This window comes from Trachurus japonicus, chromosome 18 (assembly GCF_045865225.1).
Source record: "Trachurus japonicus isolate A0001 chromosome 18, Traja_1.0".
Lineage (NCBI taxonomy): Eukaryota > Metazoa > Chordata > Actinopteri > Carangiformes > Carangidae > Trachurus > Trachurus japonicus.
In genome coordinates, this window is record NC_140924.1 from 13,996,774 (window position 1) to 14,004,553 (window position 7,780).

Consider the following 7,780-nt stretch of genomic DNA (forward strand, 5'->3'; position numbering starts at 1 on the left):
TGTCCTGTGTCTCTCTCCCCAACTCCTCCTGTCTCCTCCTGTCCTGTGTCTCTCTCCCCAACTCCTCCTGTCTCCTCCTGTCCTGTGTCTCTCTCCCCAACTCCTCCTGTCTCCTCCTGTCCTGTGTCTCTCTCCCCAACTCCTCCTGTCTCCTCCTGTCCTGTGTCTCTCTCCCCAACTCCTCCTGTCTCCTCCTGTCCTGTGTCTCTCTCCCCAACTCCTCCTGTCTCCTCCTGTCCTGTGTCTCTCTCCCCAACTCCTCCTGTCTCCTCCTGTCCTGTGTCTCTCTCCCCAACTCCTCCTGTCTCCTCCTGTCTTGTGTCTCTCTCCCCAACTCCTCCTGTCTCCTCCTGTCTTGTGTCTCTCTCCCCAACTCCTCCTGTCTCCTCCTGTCTTGTGTCTCTCTCCCCAACTCCTCCTGTCTCCTCCTGTCCTGTGTCTCTCTCCCCAACTCCTCCTGTCTCCTCCTGTCCTGTGTCTCTCTCCCCAACTCCTCCTGTCTCCTCCTGTCCTGTGTCTCTCTCCCCAACTCCTCCTGTCTCCTCCTGTCCTGTGTCTCCCTCCCCAACTCCCCCTGTCCCCTCTTGTCAAACGCATCCACAGAAAAACAGAAGAAAGAGAGGGATGAAGCAGATGAGTGGTATGTATGTGTTTGGGGTAATCAGTAGTCTTATTATCACAATATGAATATTTGTCAAACTGTTTCAGTGAAAAGAGTCTCATTCTAGCTTTTTCTCAGCCCATAACTTGCATCATTGTTTGATTGGCCATTATTTCTTCAAAGGAACATAACATATGATAGCAAACTATTTAGTGGAAACTAAGGGGTAAACATGAAGTTAAACACCTGTAACTCCTTGATGGGACAGTTCTGCTGATGTCATCCAGCATCATAAGGACTTAAAGTCAAATCTAAATGTAGTTATATAGCCCAAAATCAAATCCATAAAATCAATGACATTTTTCTCAATCCAGTTTTGATTTTGAACTCTTTGTCAGAGAAAATGTCTGTTTAGATGTCTGTCAATAAACCATTGCCTTTTTTTATTCATTTCAGAATGTCCCGTTCATCAAGGCTCAAGCAGTTTCCCCTACAAAAAAATACTGAGACAAAGAATCAGGGAGGTATGTTTCAAGGCAGATTTGAAACGACTGATAACGAAAATATCTCTGTGGCACCATCAATTTAGGGGTTTCCATTTCCTTTCAATACCTATGTTAAAGAGGAACTAAGCAGGATTTCTCCCGTAGCTATGCTACATTTTTGCCTTAATTAAAAAGCTCCAGAGTAATTTTGATAGTTAACTACATGACTTGTGACTTATTACAAGTGACAACGTAGGCTGTCTGTCTTCACCTGTCATCTCACGGCTGAAAACCAAGTGTAGTTTCTCACTCGCCGCCCCAATGTCCCACTCTCGTCTCTGTGGCACCGTGACACAAACGCACTCCGTAACCCGTAATCTTTTCTTTAAGACGGTTAAGACTATACAAACACACGTTACGTAACATCGTATATGTTATGTAACGTTATTCACCGCTCCATTTATTGATTTTTTGGCGGCTTTGTTGTAAAAAGATGCACATGGGCGAGAGGAGTGTAACCAAAACAGTGGAAAAGCGAGCAGACTTGCATAGTTACCCTTTAATTGGTGTTGTGTTACGACTGTATCTGGCAAGACAGTGCATGTATGATAAACAATAACAAGAAATAATGTATTATATGTCTTATTATAATGAAATACATACAGTATATCATTCTTGTTGATTTTTGACTTTCCTTTCTGTTTCCCAGCTGTTATTCTGTGATAGCAAATAACCACTCAGACTAGTTGCTTTAGACAGGGCATCTCCCTACACACGAGAACTTTCTTTTTCTTTCACTTTTTCTTTTTCTTTTATTGAAATTGGATCTGTGTATTATTATTTTACTTGGAAATTTTGAAAAGGACCCCAGGAAGACTAGCCTGGCGTTTGTGCGTCGGCTAATGGGGATCCTGAATAAACAATAAACAATAAACAAAACGATCATACAGAGGAAAGTTATTATGACTTAAGTGCTGCAGAAGATATGGGGAATATGTACACATAGAAACTGCAAGAACATAATGATATTATATGAATTATGTGTGATTGGAAAGACTGGTCGGTGTAGAGAAATAAGTTTCAGAGGTGGACAGCCAGGCTGCTGCTTGTGTGAGCTGTCCTATTGTGCTTCACTGCAGCTCTTGTCTCCTGTGTGTCCCTGGACAGCAGACTGCACAAACAAATATCAAATCACAACACTCCTCTGTTATTCTCACTGACTACTATTACACTTTACTATCTGATTTCACTTAGACATAGGTTTGCATTTACAACAGCATGTAGCCTATATTAGCCAATGTGCTTTGACATCGTAAAGAAAAATTCTCTTTTTCTTTATATTTTAAGGGCCGTGTGGAGGTGTTGGTGCAGTGGCATCCTTGCTCTGGATGGTATGTATCTTATTCAAAGTTGACTATTGTTTATTTTTGTTCTTTTAAGTATATTTATTTGGCATCACTGCCCATATAGTTAAGTGGAGAGAGAGACAAGAAACATCTGATGGTGATGGAGCAGCAGAGGATGGACTCATTGATGGCGGTATAGGGGATCATCATCATTGCCTTTGGCAGGTTGAGCTTCCTCAGATGCCTCAGGAAGTACATCCTCTGATGGGCCTTTTATGTAAAGGACCTGATGTTAAGATCCCACTGGAGGTCCTGGGTGATGATGGTGCACAGGAAACAGAAAGACTCAGTGCAGACTTGGGGAGTCACAGGGTGATGGGGGCATGGGTGGGTGCACTCTCTGCACTCTCTCTAATGTCCAGATCCATCCCCACCATCCTCAGAGCATTGAGCTTCAGTTCTTTCTGGCTCAACGCTCTGAAGACAGTGGAGATGTTTACCATTAAAACCTCACTACACTCAATAAGGTTCTTTACATGACAGCAGATTAACTGAGTAGCCCTTACACCAAATAACTAGCAACGCTGCAGTTGGTCTTAAGTGCTATGTAATATTTAATAAGCAATCTGGTGTGCTTGACATTGTGACTGTTGGGGTTAGTAAACCACTGTAGTGATTTATTTAAGTTTCATTAGCACTTAATGTCTACACCTTGTAGGTGCCTCGCTACATAGTACATACTATGTACATTGTGTCCTACATGCATACTGTGTTACATAATGGACTATTTTATCTAACCTGGCTACACAAATTTTTCGTGTCATCTTCAATTTTAGGCTGTTGTATACATAAGAATGTGGCTCTTTTTACCAGGTACTCTGATTACAAATGCCTACACATCAGAGGACTCAATGTGTCATTTGATATTTTAGTGTCAGGATAGTACATTTTCCAGTCAATTTCAAACAATATAACAGTAATAATGAATGAATTAATTAATGATTTTTTTTACTTTCGTGTAATGTCACCACTGTGGTCCATCCCATAAGGGATTACAAGACGCATTTCAGACAAATACAAAAAAAAGACTGGACAGTCCTTCCTGTTAGTGTTACCTGCCACACAGGTGTGACAAATAAATAATGTAAGATTACTTTCACACTTTTTCTCCTTTATTTGACATCTCATAGGGAGATAGATAGCAAGCGGGAGGCAGAGATAGGGGGAATGACATGCAGGAAAGGTCTGACCGGCACGGGACTCGAACCGGGGACGCCTGCGTTGTGGACTGTAGCCTCTATATGGGGCAGCCGCTTTCACTACTACGCCACGCACCACCCCTATATATCGCTCTTTGACTCATTGCCCAAGCCTTTGTAATATTTGCAATCTAATGTAATGCTGTCTCTCTATCTGTCTTACAGTGGGACAAAGTGGAAAAACTCCTGGGAACCAAAAGACAACATTCAAAATTAAAGCTACAAGCAGCTGTGATCGGCCCTCGCTCACCCATGGAACCACGGTGGCCTGAGGCTGTTGTTCATCTCCATTGTTTGCGTTTGTGGGAAGATTGGTGGCTGTGTTGAGGTTGCCACTATATTTTAAAAAATCTTCATTCAGTTTGTCGTATGTTCCTGTTGTAGGGAAAGAGAGAAAGGCTTTGTATTTGTTCCAAGTAGAACCGCAGAGGTTATAGGACTGAAGGGAACTTTGAAGTGGATCCAGGGAGAGAAGAGTTTTTACTTTGTTTACTACTCAATTCCTGTGTTGCTTTGTTTGCCAAACAAGGAAATTTGATGGGGTATGTGGAAAATAACATTGGATCTTTTCATACCTTTTCCCCAGTTGTCCTACGCTTTTTATGTTCATGAATGTGTTGTCTAACCTCTTCATTAATTTTCATAATGTCAACTTATATTAGTAGACCTATTTTCCCTGTTCTATTGATGAATGTGAATCCATTTAATAAATGTTATTTTTTCTCCTTCCACGGCTCTGTTTTTTTCGACTACAGATGGTGTGCAAACTAACTGGCGTAAAACCTGTATGTGTTTTGAATGGGATGTCTTGGGAGGAAAGCTAACATAGCTGGATTGTACTCACTTGTAAATTAGTTTGTTCATAGAGCAAGAATAAAACAAACAAACTTGTCCAGCCAGTTTGAACATGATTGTGGGCTACAAGACTTTGCGTGAGTGAGGCCACCTTAAGGGTCAAACAGTAAAGCTCAGATTCTTACACTAAGGTGCACTAAGACATCAAAGGGGAGATGTGTCAACATTGGCTATAGTGCATTAACATGAAGATAAGGATTCACACAAACTAGTGTTGTCCAGTGACAGTGAACATTATCAGACAAAATAAAAATGGGGTTTGATTTAGGCCTACTCTAAATCCACTGACAAATACTGTAGCTGTTGTGATTTTAGTTTTTGCATTATGTTTGGTTCAAGATGTCTGGTGGTGAGGACAGGAAGTAAATGGAAGGCAGTGGAGGAGGCAGAGTCACATCCAAGGCAAAAGGCTCTGGTGGAGGCCTTGGCATCAGTAAGAGCGGGCTTGGGCTAACTCTCAAAGACCCAGGTCAGCAAGGAGAGACACCAACTACTCCAGGAACAGGTTCAAGAAGGCCTGGAGGAAGACAGAGTGAGAAGGGCAGTGGGACTCAGGCAGAAGGGAGCATGGACAAGATGGGAGAGCACATTGCAGCGCAAAGTCACCTGGTCAAACATCATGCAGGGCAGACTTCTATCACATTCGGGTCCTTGTGCATGCAGTCTAGATTTCCTCCCAAACTCAGCAAACCTCCTGGGGGAAGAGTGAGACACCTCCCTTCCCCCTTTGCTCCAGAAGAGCTCAGCAGGGTGTCAGATACAATATAAATTACTAATTCAGTTGTAAATCTGTCAGATATGATTATCTTACATGTTTTTTCTTCTTCTTCTTCTTCTTTTTATTTCATGGGCTGAGCCCTCAAAAGGCTCTCTGAATCTAAGCCCAGGCACAGCTGTGTCCATGAAATATGAAAATACATACTTTGTCATAGGACTACAATAAAGACATAATTGGAAAGGTCTCCACCTGGAGAATAAAATATGTGGGTTTAGGGGTTGTAAATGGCTCCTTCTTTGAACTATTGATCTTTAACCCTGACTTCTGAGAATTTTTGAAGGGATGTAATTCAGCAACAAAAGGGGGTACAGAAATGGGACAAAGTGTTCTAGAAAGCTTATGAACTCAGCTGTGTGACTGTGTAGTGGATATAGTCAGCAAGTGGAAGTATTGCCCAAAATGGGAAACATATATTTTCACCCATTTTTATTATATAGGCCTACACATAGGCTATTCTGGTCACAAAAAATGTGTTTTCCACTCCCCTAAAACCCCCTAATGGATTTATTTTATTATTTATAAGCACCTATTTTAGGAAATCAGTAATCGTTGTAGAAACTACAGATCCCATGAGCTGCGACGTGTGGCTTGATACAAAGTCACCTGATATTTGTAGTTTTATCCGGTTTTCAGACGTATGTAAAACTAGGGTTGTGAAAATACACATATTGATGGCATCAAATATCTAAAGTAAAGCCGAACTAGCGACGACAGTGCATTAAGTTGATATATGTTAAGAAAAAGGTGAATAGCCTTAATTTAAGATGTGTTTAGAACCGCTCAATGCAGATTTACGCCAAATAGCAATGGAGGCTGGTTCTTCCGCTATGTAGAACCGAACATCTAGGGTTAGGATTGCTTTATATAATGAATACATTAAATATTTACTTTAGCCGAACTTGTAATGGCAGTGATTGTAGTTGGGTTAAGTTAAGAAATGACACACAGCACTGCATTTGAGTCATTTATTTGAAAATATGTCTGGCTAGTTTCGCTGCAGCTTGGTTGACCGAAACCGAACGCAGCCAATCTACGGGGGACAGGTCATAGCAATAATCGAATGCGTCCAACAACTGCGTCACTAGCCTTTCTGCCGATCTCATAAGATTTCTTTTATTAATACAGCTCAAAATGCACGTGTGTACGAGGTTTAACGAATGCATTTAATAATATGGCATTAGTAGCATTCCCTTTGATTTAAATGATTTGATGATGGGAGTTTTATTTTCACACTAATCCATCCATCCAGTCTGCACAGGGACACCCAAACTTCCCCTGGCGCTTCCGGGAGGATCCCAAGGGGCATGTCCTAGGTCTTCCCCGGGATCTCCCGGCGGGGATGATGATGATGATGATTATTATCATTATCACGAATAATAATTTAATACAAGTATCACCATTGTTTTTATTATTATCATCATCATCATCATCATATTGTTATTATTGTAATTATTATTATCAATAACAATAATACAACCACAATAATAAAATCTACACTATATTCTATCATCTATCATTACCACAAGTGGACTTAAGACACAACAGACACAGTAGCAGTGGGTTAGCCAATTTTTTTTATGAAGCTGAAATCTTGATGTCATGGTTTATGTTTACATAGTGTAGATGAAAAATGCATGTCAGCAGAACCTCACCCCCAAACTATTCTCAGATCTCCAGACACAGATATTGATGAAGTAAACTACATTCACTTGCAACAATTTAGAGTTACTTCCATGAAACCTATACTTTCACTTTCCCCAACATGGACAAATGTGTACATTTCACTATACTAAAAGTGGAGTTAACCATTACTATTTTTTTCAGCTGACATTAGTGGATGCAGTGATGAACTGTCATGACAGGCAAGGGCTTTATGCAGTAATGTCTCCTACAGAATCCTGTCTGTTTTAATCCATTGTCATCTGTCTACAATTCTTCTTCTGAACTGCTATTGTGCTGTTCACTCTCCTCTTCCTCTTCTTCTTCCCGATCTTCTTCTCCAAGGGGGTGGATCGGACTACACGCAGGCGTAGCTCACAGTCGGCCATATGAGGACGGGCAACTTGCTCTGACTCTGGCTGCAGTTACAGTGCAGTAGATAGGTGATCCAGTCATCTGCACTAAAAAAACGATTCATAACTCTGTGAAAAATAAATCAGTATGTAGCTATTTCTTTAACTATTTGCATAATGTCACTATAATGTTACTTTTACAAAAAAAAAATACATTATTAAAATTATCTGTGATTCTAAATATGCTGCACCATAACTGCATAAACGTTCATAAAAATCAAACCGTTTTGAAATCGGACAAAAACTGAGCAAGTTATGGTCATTATAGCAGAACATGCAGCATAGGCTTAATGCTCTGAGGGAGAGAGTTGCCCTTCCCAAGATGGCCGCCGTACTGGCTACGCTTTGTCATTGGGAAACAGCTGCGGGGGAGTCATCTAGTTC

The 7,780-nt window shown here is 41.1% G+C and overlaps 1 long non-coding RNA gene across 1 annotated transcript; it reads left to right on the plus strand.

Annotated features, from left to right (window-relative positions):
• Positions 1–1,051: 1,051 nt before the first annotated feature.
• LOC146968879 (uncharacterized) lies at positions 1,052–4,275 on the plus strand. The gene is made up of 3 exons (XR_015034257.1): positions 1,052–1,125; positions 2,434–2,477; positions 3,857–4,275. It is a non-coding gene; the product is annotated as an uncharacterized LOC146968879 (long non-coding RNA).
• The last annotated feature ends 3,505 nt before the right edge of the window (positions 4,276–7,780 follow it).